At 38.7% G+C, this 22,202-nt stretch overlaps 1 protein-coding gene and 1 pseudogene across 2 annotated transcripts in view; one reads left to right on the top strand and one right to left on the bottom strand.

Annotated features, from left to right (window-relative positions):
* LOC118631372 (serine/threonine-protein kinase Sgk3) overlaps positions 1-22,202 on the top strand; it is a 127,791-nt gene that overhangs the window by 31,293 nt on the left and 74,296 nt on the right. The gene's annotated exons all lie outside the window — the stretch shown is intronic.
* On the bottom strand, positions 11,934-12,151 carry LOC118631375 (annotated as a pseudogene).

Genomic DNA, 22,202 nt, shown 5'->3' on the forward strand with positions numbered 1-22,202 from the left:
ATTAAAGCATACTTGACATGCAATATTATATTAGTTTCAGATGTACAACATGGTAATTCGACATTTATGTTCCTTATGAAGTGGTCACCATGGTAAGCCTAGTAACCATCTGTCACGACATAATGTTATAATGGTATTGTTAACTATATTCCCTATGCTGTACATTACATTTCTGTGCCTTACTTGTTTTAGTCACCTCTTAATCCCCTTCCCCTTTTTCACCCATCCTTTCACGACCATCAGTTTGTTTTCTGTGTCTGTGACATATGTGTATCTTTTTTATCTCATTAACAGGACTGTTTCCGTAGAAATGCAATATGTGAATGTAATGTAAACAAAACAGCACAGGAAGGATCTTTTTATTATAGAAAACTTCAAACATATAAAAAGTCTTACTAGTATAATTAGCCCCCATGAACATGTCCAGTTTCAAGGTGATGGTTGCAGTAGTTATCTCCTATTGCTATATCTTATTCAGCTAATCACCCCCTTCCCCACCCCCAATTTTATTTTTAATCCTCTCCTAAGGATATTTTTTCATTAATTTTTAGATCCAGTAGGAGGGATGGAGGGGGAGATGGGGAGAGAGAAAGAAAGAGAGGCAGAGGGAGAGGCAGAGGCAGAGGCAGAGGCTGAGGGAGAGGGAGAGGGAGAGGGAGAAAGATGTGAGAGAGACACATGGATTGGTCGCCTCCTGCATGACCCTGACTGGGACCGGGGATTGAACCTCACCCTATGTACGTGCCCTTGACCAGGATTCAAACCCTTGACCCTTTGGTCCGCAGATTGACTCTCTATTCTAACCTCTGAGCCAAACTGGCCAGGGCTGTTTTGTATTTTTTAGTATCTTTGTAAACTTTTGGATTTAGCATTCAATATGTTTCAGCTCACCATAGTAATTTTTTATTTATTATTATTATTTTTTTAATCCTCACACAAGGATATGTTTTTATTGATTTTTAGAGAGAGAGGAAGTATGTGTGGGAGAGAGAGAGGAGAAACAGATCGATTGCCTCTCAAATGTAGTACCACCAGGAAATCCACAGCCTGGGGTATGTGCCCTGACGGGAAACAGACCCCACAACTTTTCTGGTTTATGGGATGAGGCTCCAATTAACTGAGGCCCATGCCAGGGCCATAGTCATTTTTTTTGGTACGTGCCCCTAGCGGGAACCAAACCCGGGACTCTCTGGTCCACAGGCCAATGCTTCAGCAGCTGAGCCAAACTGGCCAGGGCTCTTTTTTTTTTTTATGCTTAATTTTCCCATCTTTTGTTAACTCTTTGAGATGGCCTCTGAAACCTTCGACATGACTCTAGTAGTCATCGATATTATACCAGAAAGTAAGGAAATTAGGACATTGCAGGCTTATTTTATGCATTTTCTGCCCCACATCTGCAATCAGCCAATTCTACAAATATGTCATTTTAGTAGGACATATTTAGAGACCACTGTCTAGGTGCTGGTGGTGCTCATATTCACTGGGATGGTCATTGCTTTCAGGTCTTTTCTGTGCCAAAGCTAGGTAATAAACACATACGTATACTTGAAAGGTAAAATAAAAGATATATTCATAATGTTACTTCCAACTGAAATTCAGTACTATAGGTGTGTTTTTTTTTTTTTTAACTTAATCTCATCTATATCTTTTTTCTCCCACATCAAAATGTTTGGTTCTTAAAGACACAAAGATAATTATTCATTTTCTTATCCCACAACACAAACAGGTCTCAGAATAATAATACTATTACCAACAATATGATCATTTGAATAGCATTTAAGATGTTTTTACAGTTCTTTTGTCCTTAAGATTTATCCCACAGGAATAGACTTTGTTTTGAAGTCACTTGAAATAATTCCTTTTATCAGTTTAATTGAAGTTTGAGGAACTATTTTTATCTTTTCTGATTTGAATTCCTATTATATTTTCTTCCATATCTCTACATAATAAACTTATAACTCTTATTTGTTGATTTTTGTCAACTTTGTACATTATCTTTGAACATACAATTAAAATACTTGAGCTCATGTACCTTGTTACCTGTGAGATGAGGAGACCTCGGTTTTTGTCTTTTTGAAGGGAAGATTTCAATCAAGAGACAACGTGTAGAAAAGCAAGCAAGAGTTTATTGACTGCAGCAAAAACACACTTTGGACAGTGAAACAGGGAATGGCATAGAAGAAGCAACAGGAGCATCTAGGCTGGGCTGCTATGGGTCACAGGAAGTCAGAGAAAAGGGGCCTTGGAGACAGGTTCAGGGGGTTAGCCTGGGACGAGCTGCTGCTGCCCACTGCTCCCCTGATGGCAAGTCTCATGGGCCCCTTGGAGTTTAGGAGATAGTGCCTGAGGGGGAAGGAGAGAGGGAAGGGAATGGCACGGTGTGCTCCCCAGAGGGAGATGGCTCTGGGACCTTCATTTTCAGGGGTTTTAAAAGCTGGGTGATCAGGGGAGGTCTTAGGGGAGAATCAATAGAATATTCATCAGCTTTACACTGATGTACCGAAATGATACCTATTCTCTTAATTTGTCTGGGTATGAGTGGCAAATGGCACCAATTAGATTTCTGTTATCTGTCTCCCTGAGTAGGGTGAGTTAAGCTATTTTCCCTCTGGTTTGGGAGAAGAAGTGCAAACCATTTACTCATAAGTGTCCTTGCTTTAGGGAAGATAGGATTTCCTAGGTGGCTGCAAACTGCTGTTTACCTATCTTAGTTTCTCTATCCGCTTATTTTGGGATTTTCCTAGCTTACTATTCTCTAACACCCTCACTGTAATAGGGTCACCATTTTACTCTGTTTGTTACTCTATAATTTCTATACTTAATAACCTTTATTTCTTGTTTTATCAACAATAGATTGTAGGATTAAACTATTTAAAAAATTTTTATACTGAAAAAAATAATGTATAGAGCCCAGTGGAGAGTAATGTACTTATTAAGTAATCAATATTTGCTGAATTAAATTAAGTTTTTATTATACTCTTTGCCAAATAAAAGGCAGTCTCTAATTAATGGTGACATTAGCTAAATCAACAATTAGTCATTTATAAATCAAGGATTTAGAATCAGGAGTAGTCATCTTTCTTTATAAATGACTTTGGATGCTGAATCATCATTTTATGTTTCTGTTATTCTATTATTAAGATATAAAAGTCATGATACAGATTTGGTATGAATAGAGAAAAATTACAAATGAAGAGAGCTCAGAATGTTTTAATTAGGTAAAAGGCAAGCCTACAATAAAATCTTAGAAAATAAATTTATATGAATGAAGCTTGTAGTGCTGAGCTCTGGGACCCAAACTGGAAAAGAACAACAACAAAAAACTTCACCTATTTATGACATAGTCTGTTGAATTATGAAAATACTGTAGAAAAGAATTTCCCTCCTTAGTATACAAAAAAAAAAAAATGCATAAAATATCCTTGTACTCTCTGTCTCCATTAATGGAATTGAATTAAGCAGCATTCTAAGAGAAATGTGGGTAATTAATCATGTATTAAAAGTTACTGACCATATCGTATAAATCATTTCAGACAAATTTAAACCCAAAGACCTATTCCAAATTCCAGTGTCAAATAAAAGTATTCAGCACATCGTTAATAAGATGATTTTCCACATACGATATTAATAGAAAAGACTGACTTTGAGAGTTGAGAAAAGAATTCAGTGGGATGTCCAAGTCAAAGGTTTTATTTCCTCTCTAAGATGAACAACCTCTAATTGTTGTTTATCAAATTTATTTTCTCTGGCCCACTGCTATGTAAGGCTTGAGTGTAATTATGTCATAGGTTACTGATTGTTACAGAGTTAGGTTCCTTCACTGTAACACTAGTATTTATGTAAACCAACATGCATTTAAGCAAAAGATATATAAATACTGCTTTATATAAGAATTATATTGGGCCCTAGCCAGTGTGGCTTGGTTGGTTTGAGCATTGTACTGTATACTGAAAGATTTCTGATTCAATTCCCCATGGGGGCACATATCTAGGTTTCGGATTCAATACCTATTTGGGGTGCTGGTGGGAGACAACTGATCAGTGCTCTCTCTTACATCGATGTTCCTCTCTCTCTCTCTCTAAAATCAATAAGCATATCCTCAGGTGAGGATTAAAAAAAAAAGGAATTATATTAGAATTTGAGATACAGAAAATCACATTAAAATTATATTTTCAGGTCTTTTAAAAATGTTTTTTATTGATTTTTAAAGAGAAAAGCATGGAGAGGGAGAGGGAGAGATAGATGGAAACATCAATGAGAGAGAAACATTGATTGGCTGCCTCCTGCACCATCTCCGCCACTGGGGATCTAGCCTGCAACCTGGCCATGTGCCCTGACTGGGACTCTAACCAGTGATCTCTCCTTGCATGAGTCGACATTCAACCACTGAGCCATACTGGCCAGGCCAGATATCTTTATGAAGTTTTCAGGCTCCTTTATATTTCAGTAAGTGTACAGTCACATTACTGTATTTAAATTTTTATTGTGTTTATTACAGTTACCTTGTTTTTTTATCTGACAGTTTATTAATTTATTTTAAAAATTTGATTTAGTTCTAGCCACTTGAAGCTACCTTGATTCCAATCCACATTCTATCATTTACGTTCACTGAATGCTTATTACACACTATATAATTTTTATTGAATTTATCGGGGTGACATTGGTTAATAAAATTATATAGGTTTCAGGTGTACAATTCTATAATACACCATCTGTATACTGTATTGTGTGTTTACTACCAAAAGTCAAGTCTCCCTTCGAGTTCCCTTATTATTATACTTTTGTGCATTATGTTGTATTCCTACTTCAACTTCATTACTTAATATCATTTCTTCAGTACAGTGAAATCAAGTTTATTTCTAAAAGTTATCAGCCATCTTAAAATTCCAGGCACAAAGTCTGAAAAAACAGTTGATGTTTCATATTAACCTGCTCAAAAATATTTAAAAATGTTGTCTTGGAAACTCATTGACCTTTCAAATCCACTTTGTTAGCAGAATTAAACTGTTTAGAGAGATTATGTAGTATAGTGGTAAGACAATGGACTCTAATCCCAAAGTTCCTAGGTTCTAATCTCAATTTAACCAGTTACTAACTCAGTGACATTGAGCAAATTTCTTCACCTGTAAAATGGGTTAATAATTGTATATAGGTTTTTTATTCGGTTTTTATTAATTTACTTTTGTTACAGATGTTTCTCCTTTTTCCCCCCCTAGACCCTCCCTCCCCAACCCCCCCTCACCCCCCTAACATTGTTGTCTGTGTCCATTGGTTATGTATACATGCATATAAATTCTTTGGTTCATCTCATCCATCCCCTCACCCCCACCCCCCTACTCTGAGGTCTGTAGTCTGAACCATACTCCATTCTATGTCTCTCGGTCTATTTTGTTGATTAGCCCACCTTGTTCATTATATTCCACAAATAAGTCAGATCATATGATGTTTGTCTTTCTCTGATTGGCTTATTTCACTTAGCATAATACTCTTGAGGTCCCTCCATGTTGTCTCAAAGGATAAGAGATCATTCTTTCTTAGAGCTGCATAGTGTTCCATTGTATATAGGTACCACAGCTTTTTTATCCACTCATCTATTGATGGACACTTGGGCTGTTTCCAGATCTTGGCGATTGTAAATAGTGCTGCTATGAACATAGGGATATATATATTCTTTCTGATTGGTGTTTCAGGCTTCTTAGGATAGATTCCTAGAAGTGGGATCACTGGGTCAAATGGCAGTTCCATTTTTAATTTTTTGAGGAAACACCATATTGTTTTCTGTAGTGGCTGCACCAGTCTGCATTCCCACCAGCAGTGTACTAGGGTCCCCTTGTCTCCACACTTTTGCCAGCACTTGTTGTTTGATGATTTGTTAATGGCAGCCATTCTGACAGGTGTGAAGTGATAATTCATAGTTGTTTTAGTTTGCACCTCTCTGATGATTAGTGATGTTGAGCATTTCTTCATATTATCTCTTGGCCATTTGCATGTCCTATTTGGAAAGGTGTCTATTTAGTTCCTCTGCCCATTTTTTAATTGGGTTCTTTGTCTTCCTTTTGTTGAATTGTATGAGCACTCTATATATTTTGGAAATCAACCCCTTATCTGATGTATCATTGGCAGTTATGCTCTCCCATACAGTGGGTTCCCTTTTCATTTTGATGATTGTATCCTTTGCTGTGCAAAAGCTTTTTAGTTTGATGTATTCCCACGTGTTCTTTTTCTCCTTTGTTTCTGTTGCCTTAGGTGATGTATCAGTGAAAATTCTGCTGCGTATGATGTCTGAGATTTTGTTGCCTACATTTTCCTCTAGAATTTTTATGAATTCACAAGTCACATTTAGGTCTTTTATCCATTTTGAGTTTATTCTTGTGTATGGTTTAAGTTGATGGTCTAGTTTCATTTTTTTTTTTTTTTTTTTTTTTGCACATAGCTGTCCAATTTTCCCAAAACCATTTATTAAAGAGGGTGTCTTTACTCCATTGTATGCTTTTGCCACCTTTGTTGAATATTAATTGAGCATAATGTTTGGGTCAATTTCTGGGTTCTCTGTTCTATTCCATTGATCTATCTGCCTGTTCTTGTGCCAGTACCAGGCTGTTTTGATTACAGTGGCTTTGTAGTATAACCTGATAGCCGGTATTCCACCTACTTTGTCCTTCTTTTTCAAGATTGCTGTGGCTATTCAGAGTCTTTTTTGGTTCCATATAAATTTTTGAAGTATTTGTTCTAGTTCTGTGAAATATATTGTTGGTATTTTGATAGGGATTGCATTGAATCTATAGATTGCTTTGGGTAATATGGACATTTTAATGATGTTAATTCTTACAATCCATGAACAAGGTATGTTCTTCCACTTTTTTTTTTTTTTAATCCTCACCCGAGGACATTTTTGCATTTTTATCTTGAGATAGAGTAGGAGGGAGAGAGGCAGGAAGAGAGAGAGAGAAACATCAACGTGAGAGAGACACATTGAGTGGTTGCCACCCATACGACCCTAAGGAAGGCTGGGGACAAACTGCAACCGAGGTACATGCTTTTAGCAGGAACTGAACCCGGGCCTCTCTGGTCTGTGGGCTGACACTCGAACCACTGAGCCAAACTGGCCAGGGCATGCTTCCACTTTTTTATATCTTCCTCTATTTCTTTTTTTAATGTCCTGTAGTTTGCTGCAAATAGGTCCTTTACTTTTTTGTTAAGTTTATTTCTAGGTATCTTAATTTTTTTGCCGCCATGGTAAATGGGATTGTTTTTTTTAGTTTCTCATTCTGTGAGTTCATCATTGGTGTATAAGATTGACATTGATTTCTTGACGTTAATTTTGTATCCTGCTACTTTGCCAAATTAATTTAGTAAGCCTAGTAGATTTTTGATGGAGTCTTTAGGGTTTTCTATGTATAATATCATGTCATCTGCAAATAATGACAGTTTCACTTTCTCCTTTTCAATTTGGATCCCTTTTATTTTTTCTTCATGTCTGATTGCTGTGGCTAAGACTTCCAGTAATATGTTAAATAAGAGTGGTGAAAGTGGGCATCCTTGTCTTGTCCCTGTTCTTAAGGGAAAGTTTTTGCCCATTGAGTATGATGTTGGCTGTAGGTCTTTCATATATGGCCTTTATTATGTCGAGATATGATCTATTCCCACATTGCTGAGAGTTTTTATCAGAAATGGGTGCTGGATGTTGTTGAATGCTTTTTCAGCATCTATTGATATGATCATATGGTATTTATTTTTCATTTTGTTTATGTGGTGTATCACATTTATTGATTTGTGAATATTGTGCCAGCTTTGCATTCCTGGGGTAAATCCCACTTGGTCATGGGGAATAATTTTTTTAATGTATTGCTGGATCCAATTTGCTAGTATTTTGTTCAGAATTTTAGCGTCCATGTTCATCAGAGATATTGGCCTGTAGTTTTCTTTCTTTGTAGTGTCTTTTTCTGGTTTTGGAATTAGAATTATGTTGGCCTCATAAAACAAGTTTGGAAGTCTCCCTTCTTCTTGAATTTTTTGGAATAGTTTGAGGAGAATGGGTGTTAGTTCTTCTTTGAATGTTCAGGGAAACTTCCCTATGAAGTTGTCTGGTCTTGGGCTTTTGTTTGTTGAGAGATTTTTTATTACATCTTTAATTTTCTTAGTTGCTATTGGTCTGTTCAAGTTTTCTATCTCTCCCAGGTTCAGTTTTGGGAGACTGTGTGCTTCTAGAAATTTGTCCATTTCACCTAGATTGTCCAATTTGTTGGCATATAGTTGTTCATAGTATTTGTTAACAATCCTTTGTTTTTCTGTAGTGTCAGTTGTTATTTCTCTTGTTTCATTTTTGATTTTGTGTATTTGGATTCTCTCTTTGTTTCTTGGTGAATCTAGCTAAGGGTCCATCAATCTTGTTTATCTTTTCGAAAAACCAGCTCTGTGTTTCATTGATTCTTTGAATTGTATTTTTTGGTCTCTATGTCATTTATTTTCACTCTGATCTTTACTATTTCCTTCCTTCTATTTGCTCTGGGGTTTTCTTTCTGTTTGCTTTCTAGTTCTTTAAGTTGTGAGGTTAGATAGTCAATTAGGAATTTTTCTTGTTTCTTGACGTAGGCCTGTAGTGCTATGAACTTCCCTCTAAGAACTGCTTTCACAGCATCCTATTGATTTTGTGTTGTTGTGTGTTCATTTTCATTGGTTTCCAGGACATTTTTAATTTCTTTCTTGATCTCGTTGGTAACCCTTCATTGTTTAATAACATGCTATTTAGCCTCCATGTGTTCGAATGTCTTTGCATGTTCTTGTTGCAATTAATTTCTAGTTTCATGGCATTGTGATCGGAGAATACGCTTGATATGATTACAGTCTTCTTGAACTTGTAGAGACTTAGTTTGTGCCTTAACATGTGATCTATCTTTGAGAATGTCCCATGTACGCTTGAGAAGAATGTGAGTTCTGCAGTTTTAGGGTGTAATTCTCTGTATATATTTATTAAATCCATTTGATCTAGTTCTCTGTTTCCTTGTTAATTGTTTGTCTAGATGATCTATGCAATGAAGTCAGTGGGTTTTTGAAATATCCTGCTATGATTGTATTGCTGTCGATTTTTCCTTTGAAGTCCTCCAGAAGTTTTTAATATATTTTAGTGTTCCTGTGTTGGGTGCATATGTTTACCAAGCTTATATCTTCCTGTTGGATAGATTCCTTCAATATTATGTAGTGGCCTTCTTTGTCTCTAGTTAAGGCCTTCATTTTGAAATCTATTTTATCAGATATGAGTATTGCTACCCCAGCTTTTTTTCTTTTCCATTTGTGTGGAAGATTTTTTTCCCATCCCTTTACTCTCAACCTTTGTGAGTCTTTTGTTGTCAGGTGGGTCTCTTGTAAACAACATATAGATGAGTCATGCTTTCTTATCCAATCAGTTACACTGTGTCTTTTTATTGGAGCATTCAATCCATTTACATTAAAGGTGATTATTGATATGTACTTATTTATTGCCATTTTTGTTTAGTGTGGTTATATTTTTCTTCCTATTCCTTCTACTAATTACAGCAGTCCTTTTAACATTTCTTACAGTGCTAGTTCGGTGCTAATATGTTCCCTTAGCCTTTTTTTGACAGTCTATTTTGAATGATAACCTTGCTGGATAGAGTAGTCTTGGATTCAGATCCTTGTTTTTCATGACCTTGTTTACTTCATGCCATTCCCTTCTGGCCTGTGGTGTTTCTGTTGAGAAATTAGATGATAACTTTATGAGGGTTCCTTTGTAGGTAACCTGTTGCTTATCTCTTGCTGCCTTTAGGATTCTCTCTTTGTCTTTAATTTTTGGCATTTTAATTACTACGTGGCTTGGTGTGGGCCTGTTCGGGTTCTTATTACTTGGGGCTTTCTGTGCTTCTTGAACTTGAATGCCTTCTTCCTTCACCAAGTTAGGGAAGTTTTCTGTCACTAATTCTTCAAATATATTCTCTAACCCTTGCTATTTTTTTCATCTTCAGAGACTCCTATGATGCAAATGTTCTTACATTCCAGTTGTCCCACAGTTCTCTTAAGCTGTCTTTCTTGTTTTTAATTGTTTTTTTCTTTTTGTTTTCTGATTGGTTGATTTTTTTCTCCCCTGTCTTCTAAATCACATATCCAGTCCTCAGCTTCGTCTGCTCTGCTGGTTATTCCTTTCAATGTGTTCTTTATTTCTGCAATGTCATTCTTCATTTCACTTAGTTGGTTTTCAATGTTTCTGTATCTTTTCTTATGGTGTTGAGGTCCTTACTGTACTCATGCTGTTGAGCTTCCTCAAGATCATGGTTCTGAACTCTACATCTGATAATTTTCTTAACTACATTTCATTGATCTCATCTTCAGTGGAGTTCTCTTGTTTTTTCATTTGGGATTTGTTTCTTTGTTTCACCATTTTGTTTATCTCAGTAGGTTTTGGAGCCTGCCAAATTTTCCCTGTGGATGTTGCTGTTCTGCTGTTTGTGGTTCCCTCTACTGTTTGGATGAGTGTGGGAGGACCCACGTTAAACACCACTGTCAAGTCTTACTTTCCTGGGTAGATTTGCAAGCCCAGGAAAGGATCAGTTATCCTCTAGCTTTTTGCCTGGAGGCTATTAGTCTCAGTTACTTGATGAGACTTGGGTTGTAGCCCTCAACTGAATGAAAAACTCCCACAGGTGTTCACTGTAAGAGGATTTCCAGAGGGTGGGGCAGATGCTGGTTGTTAATGAGCCTCAATTTGCATTTCTTTGACCCAGTTGGGTGGGGTTAAATCTCCAAGAGAGGGGCTGCTGCTTTTTTCCAGAGCTCTGTAAAGGAGCATGATGGCCACTGCCCTGTGTGGCCACAACTCAGCAAAAACTCTGAGTGCCCTCCAAATCCCAAGTGTCCCCCGACAGTTCCAGTCCAGTCCACCTTCCCTCTGCTGGAGCCCAAGGTGAGTGGCTATAGCTAATTTAGTGCTCTGTCCCAGCCCTCAGTGCTGTGGAGCTGGCTTAGGATTTTAACTTCAAGGGAGCTGCTGACAGCTAAAACCACTGCTGTCCATGGGCTTCCAGCCTGCCCTTTCCTGCCTCCACAGACCTACCAGGCTCGATTCAGTGTCCTTGGTCATATGGTCCACTCCAGCTGCTTTTCTATTGTTTTTCCCGGATGATTTATCTTTATTTCAGTTGTAATTCTAGTTTGGTCCTGGGAGAACGTCTGTGTAGCTTCCATTCACTCTGCCGCCATTTTCATCTCCTCGATAATTGTATATAGTTTATGAGCTTATTGTGAGGATCAGCATGTATATATAAAGTGCTTAAAGTGTTATGTAACTGTTAGCTATTAATACGATAACTCATACTGTTAAGAAATTAGCACTTGTTATTAAGGATAGAAATAGTTCTATCCTTATCCTTATACACTTATCATTTTATATTAGTGTTCAGAGTATTTTATAACTATTTCATCAGGAAATGATAGTGTTAACTACATGTGATTTTCAAAGGGTTTTTGACATGCTAGAATCAAATATATTCCCAGAAAAACACATCTCCAATTTTGTAATAAAGCCAAGAGGATTCATATGGAGAAATGCCTGTATGTGTGTGTGTGTGTGTGGGTGTATGTGGGTGTGCGTGCGCAGAGGCTCACAGTCTCTATTTCAAATAATTGTTAAAATGACATTAAGTTATTTCTCAAGACAAGAGCAAAAATCACCCCCAAGAAACTTAGGAACTATATACAGAACTTGACCAAACAGAGGATAGCACTTTAGCTGAAGTCCGACTGCTGACCAGAGAATGGAGTTCTGTGTGCACTCAGCCAAGAAAAGGAAATCAGGCAGGGAAGGGAAAGTGCCTATCTGAATCAGACTTAAGCTGCCATTGGGCAAGTCTTGTGATGGTTACAGATTGAAGTTCTGTTTTTGGAAGGTTCAAGTACAGCATATGTTCTTTGTGTCTATTTGGCTACACCCCTGGCTGAGGTGCCATTAGGTTAATGTCATTCAAATTCCTGGCCTGCCAAACCCCCACTGTGAAAAGTTCCACAATGAGGACCAAGTTCCTCTAGAAAGCATTCTTGTCGGAGGCACAGTAGTAGACACCCCATAATCTGCATTGTCTGGAATTTCAGGAGCTTTGTTTGACAAGCCACCAGCATTTACTCCGACCCTGCTGGAATCCATAGCAGCACCTTCACATTCCCCAGAAATGCATTTATTTTTAACCTTTTTCCTTCAAAAAATAGTTAGGAGTCTGATCTGTGTAAGGATTTTCTAAGGATCTTGGAAATAATAAGATGAATCACACATATGGATCTTGCTGACAATTACTGGCTAATAGAGGACATATAAATAAACAGCTCTGAGATAGAAAGTAAGAGGTTCAGATAAAATGTTCACAGGAGCATAGAGGAAAGAGAGTATTTCCTACAAAAAGAATGGGAAAAAATTCTTGAAGGAGCTTGTATTTTGAATAATGCCTTGAAAGACAAACAGGACTTACATATATAGAGAAAGGAGGCTCTGAGGTACATGAAGGTGAAGTAGGGTTATATGATGGTCAGAATTTGGAGGATCTAGGAAGCTAGGCTGATTAGATCTTATCAGTCATCAGTGGGATATTAAGGCTTTTAAAATAAATTAAAACCACAATGAGATATCACTTTATACCTGTCAGAATGGCTACCATGAATAAATCAAAAAACAAATGCAGGCAAAGATGTGGAGAAAAGGGAGTCCTTGTGCACTGTTGGTGGAAATGCAGACTGGTGCAGCCACTGAAAAATGAAACTGCCTTTTGACCCAGTGATCCCACTTCTGGGAATTTATCCTAAGAATCCCGAAACACCAATCAGAAAGAATATATGCACCCCTATGTTCATAGCAGCATTATTTTCAATATCCAAGAACTGGAAACAGCCCAAGTGCCCATCAGTAGATGAGTAGATAAAAAAACTTTGGTACTTTTACACAATGGAATACTATGCATCTGTAAAAAAGAAGGAACCCGCCCTCCTTTTTTTTCAAATCCATGCCTGAGGATGTTTTTCCATTGATTTTTTTTTTTTTTTTTAGATAGAGTAGGAGGGAGAGAGAAAGAAAAATATTGATGTGAGAGAGACACATAGATTGGTTGCCTCCTGCACGACCCTGACAGGGGCCAGGAATCAAACCTGCAACTGAGGTACATGCCCTTGACTGGGAATCGAACCTGAGACTCTTTGGTCTGAGGGTCAACACTTTTACTGTTGAGCCAAACCATCCAGGGCAAGAGGGAACTCTTACCTTTTGTGACAGCATGGATGGACCTGGAGATTATAATGCCAAGTGAAATAAGTAAGACAGAGAAAAACAAATACCATATGAGCTCACTAATGTGTGGAATCTAATGAACAAAATGACAAACAAAATAGAACCAGAGGTATGGATGGACACATGGAACAGACTGATAGAGGCCAGGCTGGGGTGGGGATGGGAGTGATGGGATGAAAGAAGTTGAAGAGATTAGCTAAAGAATGTATATGCACCCTGGCCAGTTTGGCTCAGCGGTAGAGCATCGGCCTGTGGACCAATGATTCACGGGTTTGATTCCAGCCAAGGGTGCGTAACTTGGTTGTGGTTTTTTCCCCTGGCCCTGGTCGGGGTTGTACAGGAGGCAACCAGTCAGTGTGTCCCTCTCATGTCAATATTTCTTTCTCTCCCACCCTTCTTCACTGTATCTGAAGATAAATAGAACTCTCAGGTGAGGATTAAAAAAAAAAAAAGAATATATATGCATAGCCCAAGAACACAGACAAGAGTGTGATGATGGCCAGAGGGAGGGGGGGGTCGGGTTGGGTGAAGGTGGATAAAGGTGGGGAGAAATGGGGGACATCTGTAATAGTGTCAACAATTTTAAAAAGGTGACATTTACGTAACAAAATTAACCAGTTTAAAGTGAATAATTCAAATGGCATTTAGTATATTTACAATGTTGTGCAACCATTGCTGTCTAATTTCAAAATTTTTCACCACCCCCCAGTTAAATCCCATATCCATTAAGAAGTTAATCCCCATTTCCTCATCTCCCCAGCCCCTGGCAACTACCAGTCTGTTTTCTGTTTTTATGGGTTTACCTATTTTGAATATTTCATATAAATGGATTCATTCAGGATGTGACCTCTCATGTCTGACTTCCTTCATTTAGCGTAATGTTTTTTTCTTTTTTTAAATTAGACAGAGTGGAAGGAAGCGAGGGAGAGGAAGGGGAGGAAGAGGAAGAGGGAGAAACATCGGTTGGCTGCCTCCTGCACGCCCTCCTACTGGGGATTGAGCCTGAAACCCAGGCATGTGCCCTGACCGAGAATCCAACTGGGACCACTCAGTCCATGGGAGCATGCTCAGTCCACTGAGCCACACTGGCTGTGCATATATTGATTAATTTTTTAATGTGTAAACCAACCTTGCGTTGGATAAACCACACTTGGTCATGATGTGGTATCCTTTTTATATATTTTTGGTTTCTTTTTTTTTTTCAAGTGAAAGGAAAGTTTTATTTGAAAGATAGACTCCCCGCAGAGGGAAGGGGACCCAAGTGGGTTGCCCTATATTTTTGATTTTGCTGGATGTAGAATTCCAGATTAAAAACTTGTTTGTTCTGTACTTCAAACATGTTGCTCCACTGTCTTTTTTTCTTGCATTATTTCTGACAAGAAATCTGCTGTCATCTTGCCTTTGTTCCTGTATACATAGCGTGTCATTTTTCCTCTGGCTGCTATTAAGATTTTTGCTTTATGACTGTTTTTTAGTAATTTCATTATGAAATGTGTTGGTGGAGTTTTCTTCTTGTTCCAGGTGGTTGGGTTCATTGAGCTTGTCAGATTTGTAGGTTTATAATATTCAAATTTTGGAAAAAGTCAGTCATATTTATAAGTGTCTTTTCCGATCTCATTTCCCAACCCTACCTTTACCCTCTCCTTTAGAGACTTCAATTACAAGTGTATTGAATTTGTCCCATAGCTCGTGATTCTCTTTAAAACTTTTTTTTCTCTATATAGTTCATTTTGAAGTTTCTATTGTGTGTACTGAAGTTCCCTGATTTTTTCTTCTACAATGTCTACTCTTATGTTAATTCCATCCAGTGTATTTTTCATCTTAGAGAATGTTGTTTTCATCTCTAGTAGTTGGGTTTAGAATATTCTTACACCTTCTTTGTCTCTGCTTAATTTTTTAGTATGTCACTGTTATAACTGTTTTAATGTCCTTGTTTTGTAATTCTAACATCTAGGTCAGTTGTGGGTTAGTTACAGTGATATTTTTTTTCCTCTTTAAGAGTTATATTTTTCTGCTTCTTTGCATGCCTATAATATTTTATTGAATGGCAGATACTGTGAATTTTCTCTTGTTCGGTGCTGAATATTTTTGTATTCCTATAAATATGCTGGAATTTTAATTTGAGATGCAGTTAAATTATTTTAAAATAGTTTGATCCTTTTGGAACTTTCTTGTATTTTTTTTTGGCAGCATCCAAGTAGACCTTGGGTAGTTTCCTCACATGCATACATTGACCAGTGCTGTTGAATCTCAAAGAGGACCCTCTGCAGATCTCTGGGATTTTCTGTATTGTTATGTTGTCTTCTGTTTTCTGTCTTGTTAACTCTAGCTGTCTTGCTGTCCTGGAATCGCAGTTCTGTCTCCTCAACTCAGGGAATCTGCTGGGCTCTCCTACGGGCTCTCCTACGGGCTCTCCTATGCCATGGCCTGTAAGTTCTCTGAAAGTAATAAGCCGAGGTACACCTGGTACATTTCCCATCTCTGAGGACTCAGTCTCCTTCACTACCTGATGCCTAGTATCTTGAAAACTGTTGTTTTATATATTTAGTCTGATTTTCTTTTGTCGTTGTCATTGGTTTAGATGGGAAGGTAAATATGGTCATTGTTACTCCATCTTGGATGGATTCAGAAGTTCCCCCAAGGCTTTACTCTTAATAGTCACCTCACATTTTGAGGAGAGGAGGAGAAAAGTTCCAAGAGTCTATAACCAAGAGCTTCTAGTACAACCACTCTGTAAAATGAAGTGTGACTTGTTTTTTTTTTTTTTTTCTTGTTTTTTTGTTCCACATCTTTATTGTTGGATGTAAAATTTATTACAGATGTTCCACATTTTTCCCCCATTGACCCCCTCCTCCCCACTCCTGCCCCCCCTCCCACCTTTTCCCACACTATTGTCCGTGTCCATTGGTTATGCATATAAGTTCTTTGGTTTATTTCTTCCCACCCCCTCAACCCCTTTCCCTTTGAGGTTTGTCAGTCTAGCAATGAATTTGTGCTTCTTAATCCCTTCACCTTTTTCATCCATTCCCCCAACCCCCTTCCCAACTGGCAACCAACAAAATGTTCTCTGTATCTATGAGAATGTTCCTGTTCTTCCTGTTCATTTTGTTTGTAGATTCCATTGTTGATAGATATGTATTCATTGCCATTTTGTTTGTTCATACATTTTATCTTTTTCTTTAAAAAGACCCTTCATCATTTCATATAATAACAGTTTGGTAGTGATGAACTCCTTTAACTTTTTCTTGTCTGGGAAAGTTTTTATATGTCCATCAATTCTAAATGACAGCTTTGCAGGATAGAGTAATTTTGGTTGTAGGTTCTTGGTTTTCATCACTCTGAATATTTCTTGCCACTCCCTTCTGGCCTGCAAAGTTTCTTTTGAGAAATCAGCTGATAGCCTAATGGGAACTCCCTTGTAGGTAACTAGCTGCCTTTCTCTTGCTGCTTTTAAGATTCTCTCTTTGTCTTGAACCTTTTGCATTTTGATGATAATGTGTCTTGATGTGGGCCTCTTGGGGTTCATCTTGTTTGGGACTCTCTGTGCTTCCTGGACTTGCATGTCTGTTTCCTTCACCAAGTTAGGAAAGTTTTCTGCCATTATTGTTTCAAACACGTTTTCGATTTCTTGTTCTCTCTCTTCTCCTTCCGGCACCCCCAAGATGCGAATGTTAGCATGCTTGAAGTTGTCCCAGAGGCTCCTTACACTATCCTCATTTTTTTGAATTCTTTTTTCTTTTTGCTGTTCTGATTGGGCGTTTTTTGCTTCCTTATATTCCAAATCGATGGTTTGCTGCTTGGATTTACGTACTCTATTATTGAAGCTATGTAAATTATTCTTTATTTCAGTTAAAGCCTCCTTCGTTTCTAACTGTGCAGCGATCATTTCTGACTGGTCCTTTTTTATGCTCTTGAGACCCTCACTGAGTTCATTGAGCATCCTTAAAAGCAGTATTTTGAACTCAGCATCTGTTAGGTTGCTTATCTCCATTTCGCTTAGTTCTTTTCTTGGGGTTTTGTTCTGTTCTTTCATTTGGGACCTGTTTCTTTGTATCCTCATTTTGGCTGCCTCCCTGTGTTTGTTTCAGTGTATTACTTAATGAGAGGTATGGGGCTCACTGAGACCAGATGCTGCTCGTTTGAAAGAATTTAGGAAAAACCTGAAGCAGGATCCAAGACAGGCCAATCCTATGGTTAAGCAACTGGCCACAGCTTGGGTGGGCTTGAAAGTTGTGTGGGGTGGGGCGGGGCCTCAGGGAGTCAGCAGGGCGGGGCTACCAGTGTGAGCCAGGTTGCTGGAGTCCCAGATATGGCTTCTGTCTGCCGCCCCCGGGAAGGGCTCACCAAAGGAACAAAGGCCTCTTAGGAAGCCCCCTCTCCAGCCCTCGCTCCAGTGCCAAACAGCTCAGTTCTTCCCTGTATGTCTCTGGCGCCCCTCGAGCTGCCTCCCCTCCGAGCTTAGAGGGAGAGAGTCCGATAAGTCCGTGCGCGGGCCCTTTAGGGAGCTGCCTGGGGCTTCAGCCGCCTCAGCCTCCCTGAGCCTCAGTTCCTACTGGTTTTTCCAGCCAGAAGTTATGGGGACTTCTCTTCCTGGCACTGGAACCCTGAGCGGGGCACCTGGTGTGGGACGGGGACCCCTCAGTCCTCAGGAAGGACCTTCCCAGCCACGGGAGCCTCCTGATTTTTATCCGCCACACTTGGGTGTGGGACCAGCCCGTTGCGCCACCACGCTGCCGCCGCCACCCCTCGCGCCGCCGCCCCTCCTACCAGTCTGGATATAGCTGCTTTTTTTTAAAATTCCGTAGTTGTAGGACTTCCATTCAGCTTGATTTCAGGCGGTTTTGGATGATGGTTGTTCTGTAGTTTTGTTGTAACTTGGATGTGGTTGTGGGAGAACGCGATACTGCGTTTCCCTACGCCGCCATGTTGACCGGAAGTTCTGAAGTGTGACTTGTTTAGTCTGCCTATTTAATACTTAAATCTCCAGAATATTATAAAGGTTTACTGTGAATAGTGATTTATAGACTTCAGAGCTCTAGGTTGGGTCTCCCTTAATCATGCCAGTGACATTTTCAAAACACAAGTGGCCATTGATAGATTGCAAATCAGTTTTCACTTTTCCTGGGTAGTTATTCTGCAAACTGGTTCTGCTTCTACTTGTGTCATCTGGGTAACTTTGCAGCTAAGGAGAATTTACTCTCTAAAGATTTTAATAGTATGTAGGACTCCCTAACATAGGCACTGTACTGTGGTTTGAGAGTTTATTTCTGGAACACTTAAAATCTTTTTTTAAAAAACATTTTTTTATGAATTTATTTGTACCAAACTAATGACAATTGCCAGGAAGCAAAATCTCAGCAGGTCGAGAAAGTGCTCCAAAGAATGGCAGTTTTGCACCTTGTTTTTTACATTATAATCAAAGGAGGAGGCGTAAGGGGGTTACGTGAAATCCATTTGTGATAGATTAGGGAGGCAGAAGAAAGCAAAGTGGGGAAACCTCTGAGATTAGATAAAAAGTGAAACAAATAGACACAAACTTCTTTTACATAGGTGGTATAGGATAGTTAATGGTTAACAGTTAACATGATTATAATAACAGTGAGGGGATTTGTGGTGTCTCCTCTAGTGCGGTGGTGGTACTTTGAGGGGTCTGGAAAAAAGGAAATTACTTTGATATTCCAAATGTATGTTATCCTAGATGCAAAAAAAGTCAACAGACAAGCTCAGTTAAAGATTGACGTTTGTTAGGGAAAAATACTGGCCTAGGACATGACTACCCGCCATGAACTGCTTTTCATTAGAAAGTTTTAATTTCAGACCATCCTTTGTGGTTATTTTATGTCTGAGTGTGTAAGGCAGCATGCAGGCCTCCCCTGAGCTTGTCAGGTTTTGTATATGGCCCCATTTTTGTCCCCACTTCCTCCTTTTGGTCATAAATCAATCCAAAGGATGCAGTGATGACCAACCTTTTGTTTGGATAATGTCATCCCACAGTGCTAGGAAGACTCATTCCTAGGATGTCTTAGTGTTAGCATTTGTTTTTCTGAACGAGGGGTCAGATGGATCTTTGGGTATGCGGCAAGAGACTCTAACCTTGGATGGAAGTCAGGGCCACATTTTTCTCAAAAGGGAAAAGCAGGTAAATGGGAGGCAGTCAGGTTGTATGGGCCTTCATTAAGAAATACACTCTGGATCATTTCTAACCTATAAACTGTCATGATTAAGGTTTGCTGTCTGTCTCATTCTCTGTACTTTGCATCTAGTATAGCATTTTCTTATACTACTTGAGGGCACACCATATATCTTTTCAGTTTTTATAATCTGACTATGAGATGAATTCCCACTTACTATGCTCATCTACTTCCCACTGGAAGCATGCAAGTGTCATTCATTATTAATCTGATTCCCACTAGTGCAATTGGAAGCTATAACTTTAAGGTTTATTTGGCTGTAAGAGCATAATGGTGAAAATTACAATGACCATATATAATGCCAAGAGGACAGTAAGAGTTTCATAAGTCAATTTCCTGTGCCTCAGCAGCAGTTATAGAGGGCCATATCTTTTTTTTTTTTTTCTTTTTTTTTATCATCCTCACCCAAGGACATTTTTCCATTTTTTGTTCAGGTAGAGTGTGGGAGGGAGAGAGAGGAACAGAGAGAGAGAGAAACATCGATATGAAAGGGACACATCGAGTGGTTGCCACCTGCACAACCAACCAGGGCCAGGGACAAACTGCAACCGAGGTACGTGCCCTTAGCGGGAACAGAACCCGGGTCTCTCCGGACCGCAGGCCGATGCTCTAACTGCTGAGCCAAACCGGCCAGGGCGAGGGCCATATCTTTTTTGTTGTTGTTATTGTTACAGATGTTTCTCCTTTTTTACCCCATTGACACCCTCCTCCCCATCCCCCCCACCCCGTCCCCAGCTTTGTTTTCCATGTCCATTGGTTATGGGTACATGCATATAAGTTCTGTGGTTTATCTCTTCCCTCCCCCTACCACCCCTTCTTCTGAGGGTTGTCAGTCTGTTCCCTACTTCCATGTTTCTGGGTCTACCCTATTCCTCAGACTGTTATGTTCATTATATTCCACAAATAAGTGAGATCATGTGGCATTTGTCTTTTTCTGCTTGGCTTGTTTCACTTAGGATAATACTTTCCAGGTCCCTCCATGTCGTCTCAAAGGATAAGAGATCTTTCTTTCTTACAGCTGCATAGTACTCCATTGTGTATATGTACCACTGCTTTTTCATCCATTCGTCTACTGATGGACATTTGGGCTGTTTCTAGATCTTAGCTATTGTAAATAGTGCTGCTGTGAACATGGGGGTACATATATTCTTTCTGATTGGTGTTTCAGGCTTCTTAGGGTATATTCCCAGAAGTGGGATCATTGGGTCAAATGGGACTTCAATTATTCATTTTTTGAGGTAACACCATATTGTTTTCCATAGTGGCTGCACCAGTCTGCATTCCCACCAGCAGTGTAGTAGAGTCCCCTTTTCTCCACACCCTCGCAAACACTTGTTTGATGGAGGGCCATATCTTTATAGCCCCTTCAGCTTCTATGTGAATTAATATAGTTAACAGTCCTCATTGGGTTAGGGGGTTAAGCAAATTCCCATAAGTAGGTTCTAGCATTTATACATAAAATTCCTTTCTCAATATTTCTTTTCCAGAAATTTCTACAACTTCCCTTGTTCTTAGTTTGTCTCTCTCTTTTTAAATATTAGTTAATTAATTTTTTATTGTTGAAAGTATTACAGATGTCCCCTCCTTTCCCCCTTTGACCCCTCCTCCCTGCTTTCACCCAGTTTGTCTTTATACTCATTCAGAAATAACCAACTTATTAGGATAAACTACTTCCTTTTAATTTTTCTTAAAAATATACATATCCTTTTCCTTCCTTTTGCAGTAGCATTTCTTCTAAATTTCAAAAGTAATACCATAAAATGAATATTATAATACACCTTCAGCAATTATTAATAGTTGGTCTATATACACAAGGTTTCAGAAAAACCCAAAGAAGTTAATAATAATAATTATTATTATTATTAATATTAGCAGACAGATAAAGACAATTAAACTAAGAAAGTTCAACATCCATTTGCAGGTATATGGGCCTTGTCAGTGTCTTGGAAAAGCTGTCCATCTCTGATGTCGGCAGCTTCTCATACTTAAGAAGTCTTGGATCTCTGCTGTAGGTGAAGGAAAGTATCAGACAGGGTGAATGTCTATTTGTGGTTAGGCACCTGATAATGTCCTTTCCAACAATGTTAGAGAGAGTATTTAATTAATGTGTTTTCCAGTGGACAAAAATCTGGTTGTAAGTCGTCTTTGAAGTCTTTGTTTCCCGGAGTGATAGTTGAGTTTAAATTGTACCGATTGTGTGTTCCACCAATCCAGAGGACTGGGGTGACACGCACAATGAAAATACTGTAGAATAGGTCAAATATTACAAATGAGTTGCATTATTTGCCCAACAAATGAGTCCCTTAGTCACTAACTCAGAGGGAATTCCCCAATTAGGAATTAGTTTTTCCAATAATAATTTATCTACCATTAAGGCTATTGTTCTCCTGCAAGGGAATACCTAACCAAGTGAGAAAACATATAAATAATAACACATATTTGTATTCTTGTGATGGTGGCATTTGGATAAGATCCAATTACTATACCTCAAATGGATCTAAAGGAAGTGGGAAATGTCCTTGGGACCTGTAGAATGATTTTACAGGGTTATATTTTGGACAGATAGAATATATCTGCTATAAACTTTATGAGCTACAGTAGCAGTAATATTGTTTTCTTCATGAAATCATCTTTTAAGGACCCCAATTTGTTAGCTCATGTGCATATTAAAGGTTAGATTGGTTTCTGATTGGGACCATATCTGTTTGGGACAAAGACTCCCTCTCTTTGTC

Source organism: Molossus molossus, unplaced genomic scaffold (assembly GCF_014108415.1).
Source record: "Molossus molossus isolate mMolMol1 unplaced genomic scaffold, mMolMol1.p scaffold_m16_p_16, whole genome shotgun sequence".
Taxonomy (NCBI): domain Eukaryota; kingdom Metazoa; phylum Chordata; class Mammalia; order Chiroptera; family Molossidae; genus Molossus; species Molossus molossus.